General features: G+C 40.3%; 1 pseudogene across 1 annotated transcript in view; it reads left to right on the top strand.

Moving 5' to 3' along the window:
* Positions 1-130: 130 nt before the first annotated feature.
* The window catches only part of LOC309666885 (ubiquitin-conjugating enzyme E2 N pseudogene), a 33,885-nt pseudogene continuing 23,711 nt past the window's right edge, over positions 131-10,304 (top strand). The window contains exon 1 of the transcript in view: positions 131-10,304. This exon is cut by the window's right edge and continues 23,711 nt beyond it. The product of the transcript in view is annotated as a ubiquitin-conjugating enzyme E2 N pseudogene (transcript).

The following is a 10,304-nucleotide window of genomic DNA, read 5'->3' as shown; positions in this document are numbered from 1 at the left end:
AGACCACACTTCCCAAACAACTTTATGTCAAGGAACACCTGGGCTGGGGGTACATCTCTCACCCACAGATATTAAGAGAACTGACTGTTAAGGGTAAGGCATCTGGTTTAACAGGGAAGGCATGGAGGCCCAGAGGGAAGTAGGAAAGACGTGCCGGTGCCTGTTCCCTGTGCTTCTCTGCAGTTTCCTGCCCTCAGCCTTACTGAAGTACAGAGAGAAAAGACAAGGGGGAGGAGCAGAGAGAGACAGGAAGGAAAGAAATCAGAGGGGAGGAAGGAGTGTAAGACTTCTGGGTCAGATCTTAGAAGAGGTGACCTATGACGGTGCTGGCCATGAGCGCCGGTGGCACCAGTGTCCTGGGAAATTATAAATGGCCCATTCTTCCACCCAGTACAAGTGTACCTATAGGAGATTAATGCCTAAGGACCGTGCAGCTCCTGGAGTCTCTCTTTTTTTTTTTTGAAGCTGCCCAGGAGATTCTGATCATCAGCCAGATTTTAGAACCATGCATTTAGAGAAATATTTATAATTATTTCTAAACTTACTGTGGGAAATTGTAACATACAAGAAGACAGATAAGAGTATCATGAGCCCCCATATATCCATCATCCAGTTTCAACAGTTAGAAACATCTTGCCAGATTTGTTTCATCTGTCACCTCTTTTTTTTTTTCTGGATTATTTTAAAGCAAATTCCAGATATTGTGTCCTCACACTCACATATACATCAGTGTGTATCTCTAATTGATAACAATAGGTTCTTTTGAGACCAGAGGCCGAACTCGGGATCTGACAAGATGGCCGGGCTGCCCCGCAGGATTATCAAGGAAACCCAGCGTTTGCTGGCAGAGCCAGTTGCCGGCATTAAAGCAGAACCAGATGAGAGCAATGCCCGTTATGTTCATGTGGTCATTGCTGGCCCTCAGGATTCCCCCTTTGAGGGAGGGACTTTTAAACTTGAACTATTGCTTCCAGAAGAATACCCAATGGCAGCCCCTAAAGTACGTTTCATGACCAAAATTTATCATCCTAATGTAGACAAGTTGGGAGGAATAGATGTTTTGAAAGATAAGTGGTCCCCAGCACTGCAGATCCGCACAGTTGCTATCGATCCAGGCTTTGTTAAGTGCTCCCAATCCAGGTGATCCGTTAGCAGATGATGTAGTGGAGCAGTGGAAGACCAACGAAGCCCAAGCCATAGAAACAGCTAGAGCATGAACTAGGCTATATGCCATGAATAATATTTAAATGCATCCGATCATCAAGTGTGCATCACTTCTCCTGTTCTGCCAAGACTTCCTTTTTTGTTTGCATTTAATGGACACAGTCTTAGAAACATTACAGAATAAAAGCCCAGACATCTTCAGTCCTTTGGTGATTAAATGCACATTGGCAAATCTATGTCTTGTCCTGATTCACTGTTGTAAAGCATGAGCAGAGGCTAGAAATATCATCTGGATTGTTGCGAAACGTTTAAAAGCAGTGGCCCTTCTCTGCTTTTATTCATTTCCCCATCATGGTTTGAGTATAAAGCACTGTGAATGAAGGTAGTTGTCAGGGTTAGCTGCAGGGGTGTGGGTGTTTTTCTTTATTATTATTTTTTTTTTGGTGGTGGGGGAAGGTAGTTTTATTTTAATTTTATGGGCTCCTTTCCCCCTTTTTATGGTGATCTAATTGCATTGGTTAAAAGCAGCTAACCAGTTCTTTAGAATATGCTCTCTAGCCAAGTCTAACTTTATTTAGACACTGTAGATGGACAAGCTTGATTGTTTGAACCAAAATGGGAACATTAAACAAACATCACAGCCCTCACTAATAACACTGTGACTTTGCTGTCAAGTGTAGAATCCTCCCTTCAAGAAAAAGCTTGTGACCATTTTGTATGGCTTGTCTGGAAACTTCTGTAAATCTTATGTTTTAGTAAAATATTTTTTGTTATTCTAAAAAAAAGAAAAGAATAGGTTCTTTTTCTATAACCACCATTATTACACCCAGCTAAATTATTTTTAATACCATCCAATTCTAAGTTTGTATTCTAATTTCTCACATTTTCCACTATACAGAGTCCTATTGATTTTGATTGCTAACATTTCTTAAGGCTCTTTTATTCCGTGACACTCCCCCTTTTTACGTTTTCATGCTATTTTTTAAGGTGATTAGGTCATTTGTTCTGTAGAATAGCTCACATTCTGGATTTGGCAGATTGCTTTCTTCTGGTGTCATTTCACTTGTCTTTCTAGACTTCTTATTAGATTCACTTTAATCAGGCAAGGATCATTCACAGGTGACGCTGTGTGTGTCCCATGACACCCCATCCTATCTGAGCTGTATGAATGCTTACCCAGAGAAATCACAGAGCCTTGAATTGACCTCTTCTCTTTTTCTCCATTCTTCCTCTGTCTCTCACCCGACATTAAAAATTACAGTCCTTCAATCAGCATGATGAACATAAGCATTTGACCATAAGTCATCAGGATTTCTAAAATAGGAAGTGACTTATAATTAGCAAACTATCTCTGACTCAGAGAAATGGCACATACAATGAAATAGGGCAGGTTTGGAGGGCAGCAAGGGAGCCACTTAGGGCACATCTCCAATCTGGAGTGGTGGATGGACCTCAGGGCTGGGGACTCTATAAAGCATATGTACAATTTCATATTGGGGTGTGTACGTTATCCTTCTGAAGTGGGGCCAGTGGCTTTCTTCAAAGTCTCAAAGAAATCGACGACTTTCCAAAAAGGCAAAGGACCTAGGCGTGGAGGGCTGAAAAATAAGACTTGGAAGGAACGGACTTTGCTTCAGCTTGCCCAGATCTTTACTTCTAACACTGTGGAATATCACCTTCATACCACACATGGGTGGAAGTTCAGATCATCCGAAACCGAACGCGTAATGTTTATTCCTGCCCTCTTCCTTCCATGCACAGGGAAGGGCATTATCAGCTTCCTTGCCACCTCTAGACTTTTTCCCCATCCTCCCACATCCAAACTTCTGTGAAGTGTGTCTCCAAAATGTCTCGCAAATCCATTCTTCCCCCCTTTCCTCCTGCTGCTCCAGCTTGGACCCCAGCCTCCTGCCGTCTTTTTTTGCCTCTGGTCTCTCTCTCTCTCCTTTCTAGACAATCTCTTACTAGTTACCTATGCCTGTAAATCACAGACCTGGTAATGCTCCTCCTTTAATTAAAATTCCCCCATGGCTTTCTACTGCTCCTAAAGCCGGGTGCGTGCAGCCAGGAGTTGCAGGAAGAAAACAGGAAACCTCTGAGTTCATTTTGCTGATATTTGATATATGAATTACTACTGGTGTTCTCCCGTTGTCAACATCAGGGGGGTCACTGTCACCCAAGCAGTCCTGAAGTAACTGTGAGTTGCTCAGCTCAGAGGGGGTAGCAATAGTGCCTTCATTCACTGACTTCCTGCATCTTGATACAAATAAAATTTGACCTATCCTTTGTTAAGTGATTTTATTACCGAAACTGCTATAGCTGTGCCACCTAGACACTCTCTTACCTGCACACTTAAACTTGGAAACAAAATATTCTAGTCTGGTTAAAAAGTATCCAAAGGAAGAGTTACAGGGGGTTTTGAACCTGTTTATTGGAAATATGGATGTATCTTTACACCTTCCCAACTAATTGAAATCAAAGAAGATTGAAATTTATTAGCTAAGTTTAGACAAAAACTTTTGCATAGTTGATAGCTGGAAATGAAATTTAATTCATTATGAATAAGGAGGCACAACGATTTTTTTTTTTCTTTCTCTCCAACTTCTATTGTTTTTCTATCTTCTGTAGGTATCTTTTCCAGCTCAGTCAAGGATCACAACAAAGTGAATTTAGAATCAGACTTTGGAATGGCTTTGTTATAAAGCAATAGATGATTTTTTTAAAAATAATAAAACATGTTTAAAATTTTTATTTCTTATTTAGAGCAGAAGGTATTTTACCATTAATAAAAATAGTTATTTGAAAATATTGCTTGATTCATCTTTATCTGTTTTAAAATTCCTATATTTTCTGATTTTTAATGTTCTATATAATATAATAGTGTATTTTAATTAATTTAAAATAACACACATACTGTGAATGCATGCTCAAAAATGTTTTTAAAGATGGTATGAGATCAAAAGCTATTGGGGTCCAATTCCAACACGCTATGCAATGCTGTTTACAATTTGAGCCAACTTAACTATTCATTCTTGTCTTCTGCCACTATATTATATATATCTCCTGGCCTTCTATACTTTCTAGAATAGGACACCTTTTTGGCGTCAGGACCCCTTTGCCTTCTTACAGATGATTAAGGACCCCAGAGGTTTTTTGTGTATGTGTGTTATACCTATTTATAGTTAGCATTTTAGAAACTGAAACTGAAGAAACTTCAAAGCACAAAATACACAAGCAAACATCCCATTAGCTTCCAGAATGACAACATTAGTACATGTCATGGAGCCTCTGGAGAATTCCACTGAACACTTATGAGAGACTAAGGGCAAGAAAGGCATATAACACCTTGGTATTGTTATAAACATATTTTTTGACTTCACGGAGTCCCTGACAGAGTCTTAAGGACCCCCAGAGGCCTCCAGATCACACTTTCAGAACCTCTGCTCTAGAACAATGATTCTTAACCAAGCGTTCTCATGACACTAGTAACACCTGCAGAAATGTTTTGAGAGTTCCCGCGTCTGTACCCAGCCTCCAGCCCGGAGTTCAGTGCATCTAGTCATCCCTCTGTATCCTCGGGGGATTGGTTCCAGGACCCCAGAAGATACCAAAATGCCAGATGCTCAAGTCCCTTGTATAAAATGGTGTGTCCTACTGTCAGCACTCTGTATCCACGGATGTGGAACCCACAAATACAGAGGGAGGGCCGGCTGTATTGCAGGGCAGGGGCCTGGGCAGATTGGGTTGCACCAGCCCTGGTTTAGAAGATCTTCTCTAAGCAGTGGACTCTGTACTTTTTTGACTATGTGCCCCTACCATAAAAATTTTTTGAGCATGTACTCCCACTGTATGTGGATATGTTTCTTTATAAATTATAGACATATATTACCATATCAGTGTATCCTGTGCTTTGTAAAACATGCAAAAAAACCAAGAAATGAAAACGAATTAAGAGAAATCTTACCGTTTTCCTCTCACGCCCCCAGTGAGTCCTCTGCACACTCTTTGGAGACAGCTGCTGGAGAACATTCTGCAAAGGTCTCTACCTTTCTGTCTTTTCTTGGGAAGTCTTTCCAGAAGCCCTTTCTGCCTTCACTCCCCTCAATCTTCTCCCTTCACCAGAATCTGGCAGAGCTCTTACCTTCTCTTCTGCATGAGCCCAGATATCATGAAAGAACTTGATATTTTGTAAAAGAAATTTTAGGTTCAAACCCTGGCCCTGTTGCCTATTAGCGATACAGACCTGAGCAAATTGCCTCACGTTTCTGAGCCTCAGGTTTCTCGTCCGTAAAATGCTCATTAAATGTTTTTAAAAATATATTGGGGAACTTCTCCCCCTTTCTATCAATAATCAAACTCATGGCTCTCAACCCTGGGGATATATTAGAATCGCACAGACAGTTTTTAAACCAAGGCAATGCCCAGATACTCCCATCCTTAATTGGCCTGGGAGGGCACTCTCGAGTTTTGCATTTTTTTTAAGTTCAGGTGAATTTAATATGCAGCCAGGGGTTGGAATCACTAGTAGCCCAAAGAGTCCGATTTTCACAGAGACAATAAGAGGAAGGGCACACAAGTACAGTTAGTGTGCAATTGAGGCAGTTAAAGAGGGTGGTGCCTTCTTTCAGGTGGCGCCTTCCACAGGTGACCAGCTTGTCATCTGAACCTCTACTAGGTGGCTTTTTTTTTTTTTTTTGGCATTTCTTATCATTGTGAGTCTTCTTTGGCACAAAGTGGCATAAAAGCTCCATCTTCCAGAGGCAATATCACGTTAACCAAGATCAGAGATACGCTACTGCATTGATAGTTTATGTGAGAACAATTTTCTACCAAAGGCATACAAACACTTGCACCTCTGGTCAAGGCATTCCCTGCTCAGAGGCTCACTCTGTGGGAATCATTCTTACCAGGAGTCCTGGTGAGGCTGGAATTAGATCCAGGGGAGCTAGTGACTGATGTCATGCCATGATGCATTCTGTTGAATGTTGGGATATTCCTGTTTCCAGGTCTCTGACAGGTCAAGTCTTCATTCTGGGCACCGCAGGCATTCTCCATGATGCTGTCTCTTGCATATGGTGCTGGGACGGACCATGTCTGCTTCTGAGACCCTGCCTGTTCTTTGTGTCACCATCTGTGCCTTCTGATTGGTTCGCTTTCCTCTAATATGTCAACACCTTCAGTTAGGCCACAGTCTGTCTCTTCTGGTGACTGTACATTTCTGAACTGCTTTATTATTTAACACACAGAGGGATATCCCATTTCCAAGATACAACCCCCTCCAGTCACTACCTAGGAATCTTGGGTTAAAAGGTGGTAATTTGGAAAATCCATAGAATTTATTAGAATGAGATTTTCAAATATCATTGTATAGTTTACTGTATTAAAAATGGCATCTGGCTGCCAGTCCACACAAGAATCAAAGTAAGAGAAGATATCATTTATAGCATGAGGAATCATAGCAAACAGAAGCATGAATTTCCTAATATTAAGAAACAGGGAGGGACTTCCCTGATGGTCCAGTGGTTGGGACTTCACTTTCCAATGCAGGGGGTGTGGGTTCAGTCCCTGGTCAGGGAGCTAGGATCCCACACGCCTCACAGCCAAAGGGCCAAAGCATGAAACGGGGGCAATGTTGTAACAAATTCAATAAAGACTTTGAAAGAAATGGTCCACATCAAAACAAGATCTTAAAAAAAAAAAAAAGAAAGAAAAGAAAAAGGAAACATGGAGCCCTGAAATGATTTGAGAAAGGTGGAATAAATCCCTCTCTCACCATCCTCTCCCCACCTCCAACCTGCCTCCTGCCTATAAAACAGTGCTCGTCTATTTATCTGTATCCTAACATCTTCCCATCCTATGATTCAGTGAAAGTCTGTTCAGGTTTTAGGAACCTGGACTTCATTCAAGTCCTTGCCCCTGAAATCCTCCAGGTCCAGGAGGTTCCACATGCCCTCTCACCAGCAGTCTGATGAAGGTGAAATCAATGAAAATGTTGGCTGAATGTTGAATTAGTTTCATGAGCATATAATGTTTCTCTGTGAATTCCAGTTTTATGGTTAGATTTTCCAGTAGAATAATGAGTCAGAAAATAGGAAGTAGCTAGCACTTCATACTTTTCATAATTATCTTGAGCAAACAAACTAAAAATGGCTAGATAGAAGACTGGTGGTTGTTTTATATCTTCTTGAGAATTTCAAGATATCATCAGGTGTGTGGTTTTTAAAGCAGGCACTTTAAAGTAAAAATACTAGCTACCTGTTCCTCAGTTTTCAAAGTATTATGTTTTCTAACTCATGCCTGAAGTTACATTTTATTTAAAACACAGGATTCAGAATGGAGAATACTTTCAAAATAGGAGAATGATATTTTTATCTGAGACTGAGACCTACAGCTTTCCAATACCCATAAACAGACTGGAAAAGAAAGCATGCAAAATTATTGCTGGTAAAAAAAAATGTATTTAATGAATAGATATTTAAAAGGGATGATCTTTTTCACAGGGGAAAAAAAAAGAAAGAAAGAAAGAAAAAAAAATAGGAGTTGTTTTGAAGAGCCAAAAGGAAATTGTTGACACAGAGGCTTCTGAACCTACAGAAGGATCAGCTCCATTGGCCCAGCAGAAGCTACACACCCTTAGAGGCAGCAGAATAGTCTGTGGGTCTGTGGAAAATGTACCACAATTATTTAACCACAGAACTAGGAAACATATTACTTAGACCGACTTTATGCTTCTTTTGTCATCTATGTGGGATTTTGTATTTTTGAAGAAAGGACAACTTGTATTCCATGTCTGAGAAAATACACTCATGTCTCTTCCATATCCAAAATACTTTAAAGATCATACCTGATTGTCAGAGAATTTACTAAAGATGTCATAATAATATGGTAGGCATATGTTCCAAACCATTAGGTAAATAGAGGATGATATTTTAAAATATTACTTAATAACAATAAAATGAAGCAGAAATTTTTTTAATTAAAAAAAATTTTTTTTAAGAGGAGAAGAAGGGTTAAAGTCTGTTCATTTGGAATCTATCAGCTCTTCTAGGCTCCCATGCTCATCAACAGATTGCTCTTCACCTGGACCATTGTACCAGCTTGGTAAATGGACCTCTTGCTTTCAATTAGGGCCCCTGCAAACCATCCTATACAGTGAACCCAGTGGGGTCTTTGTAAATGTCCATCTAATCATGTTCCCCCCCCTTGGGGCCTGTGCAACACCCTAGACCAGGAGGATTTTAGGGACAAGGACTTGAATGAAGCTCGGAGTCCCTGAACTCTCAGCAGAATTTCACTCAACTGTAGGATTGGTTTTATATGGCCCTCCACGGGCTTTCAGCTAAGTCCGAGCTCCTTCGCATGGCCCACAAGGCCCTTTGTGATTTGGGCCCGTGGCTCTCTGCACACGTGCACACCCATATAGAATCCCACGTGCCATGAGCCTACAGCCTGCCCCTGCCATTCCCACTACCCACCCCACTCCTGTTCCCCAGCCAACTCCTATGCAGCCCTCAGGACTCAACTCCAGAGTTCCATAATCAAAGAAATGCCTTCTGTCTCGCACTCTCCAGTTTGAGTTAGCTGCTTTTCCTAGGTGTTCCCATTAAACTCTATGCACTTTCTGTCACTACTTTGTACTTATTGGTTAACTTATCATCAATGTGAATTTCTTAAAGTAAAGAAACTTTCTTTTTCTGTGTCCCACACAGTTTGGACTTTCTCTTAGAAACAAATATCGAGACAGTATTTGAGGTCTAATTTGTTTATTAGAGATCAGAACTTCATATTTTGCCTGGGATCAGCCCTCTGTACCTTCAACCATAAGCCAAAAAATGAAAAAAATAAAATATATGCAGCTTCGCTTGTCATGATCACCATTAATGACCCTCCATGAGAGGACACATCACCATTGAGTTGAACCCTAACAAGGATGTCAATGCCAATTTACGGGATGCACAAATATTTTTGTGATTTCTTAAGTGGTCCAACTGTGTTCAAAAGAGACTTTTATTGCATAGAATTTCTTAATCAAGGTAGTGCTCTAAATGTGAATTAAGTAGTTGACCCATACAAAACAAGCCTGAAGTTAAAGAGTAACAGTTTGAAGATTTGTTTTTTTTTCCCTACTCAGGATATACATTTCTTGGCTTATTCCAAAATATCTCACCTTCTCCCCAATCAAATTATTCTTTGTGTACTCTTTTAACAACATTTTAACAATACGGCGCCTTCCATATTGCAAGCATTGAGTTACAAAGATGAATAAGACAAATCCATGTCTTCAAGAGCTCCCATCCAGAGAAAGAAACAAACCTGGACACCAAAATTACAGCACCATAGAGAAAGTGCTGTAATCAGTCAACATTTGATTAGGGGGAAAAAATTACCACTCTAGAAATTCTAAGCCAGAAGGGAGTTAATATAGGAAATGTGATACTAACAAAACTGATAGGATAGCTGGGGGAGAGAAGATCAGAAAAAATCGCTGTTGACTTTCAAAAAGTGGGAAGATGCAAAAATTGCATTTGCGTTCTGCCTGTATCTACTACTTACACCTATCACCAGAGGATTTCTCCTTTTCTTTTGCTTTTAAATCTTTATTGAGTTCCTCTCAGAGGGGCACTCTAAATAAGAAACTTGCTGGCAAGATAGGCTGGGAAATGTCATTTCTAGGCCTTCAGGCCCTATATAGAAAAGAAAGCTTGGAAGGTCCAGCAAAGATGGTAGCAACTAACGCTACCCATACACTATGTATTGCAATAACTTCTCTACTCTGAAATAGCCAAGTCATCTTAGACCTGCAGAAATGCAGTACAGAGCTTTCCACTTGATAGATCTGTGTTTAGTAGGAGCCATATTTTCACATGGCCCTAGAGCAGGAGAAATTTAAAGGATGGTTCTCAAAGGCCCTTCACATTCATTGGTTTTTATCCTTCTAACTGTACTGTATCTGACATTTTTATCTTTTGAGTAATTATTTGGAGGTTAAAGTGTTGTCCTAAAAGGCTTAATATATTAATCTTTCATAGTGGAAAGTTGGCTGCCTCCTGAGATGAATTGTAAGGTCAGTTCAAAGTGGAGGTTAGTCATTGTCAGCCCTGTCATGTGGAAAGAACACTGAAATAAAAGACAAAAGGTCT

The sequence above is a fragment of the Balaenoptera physalus genome (assembly GCF_965194825.1).
Source record: "Balaenoptera physalus genome assembly, chromosome: 9".
NCBI lineage: Eukaryota > Metazoa > Chordata > Mammalia > Artiodactyla > Balaenopteridae > Balaenoptera > Balaenoptera physalus.
Note: the sequence above shows the minus strand (reverse complement) of the source record. Positions and strands in the feature narration are given on the sequence as shown.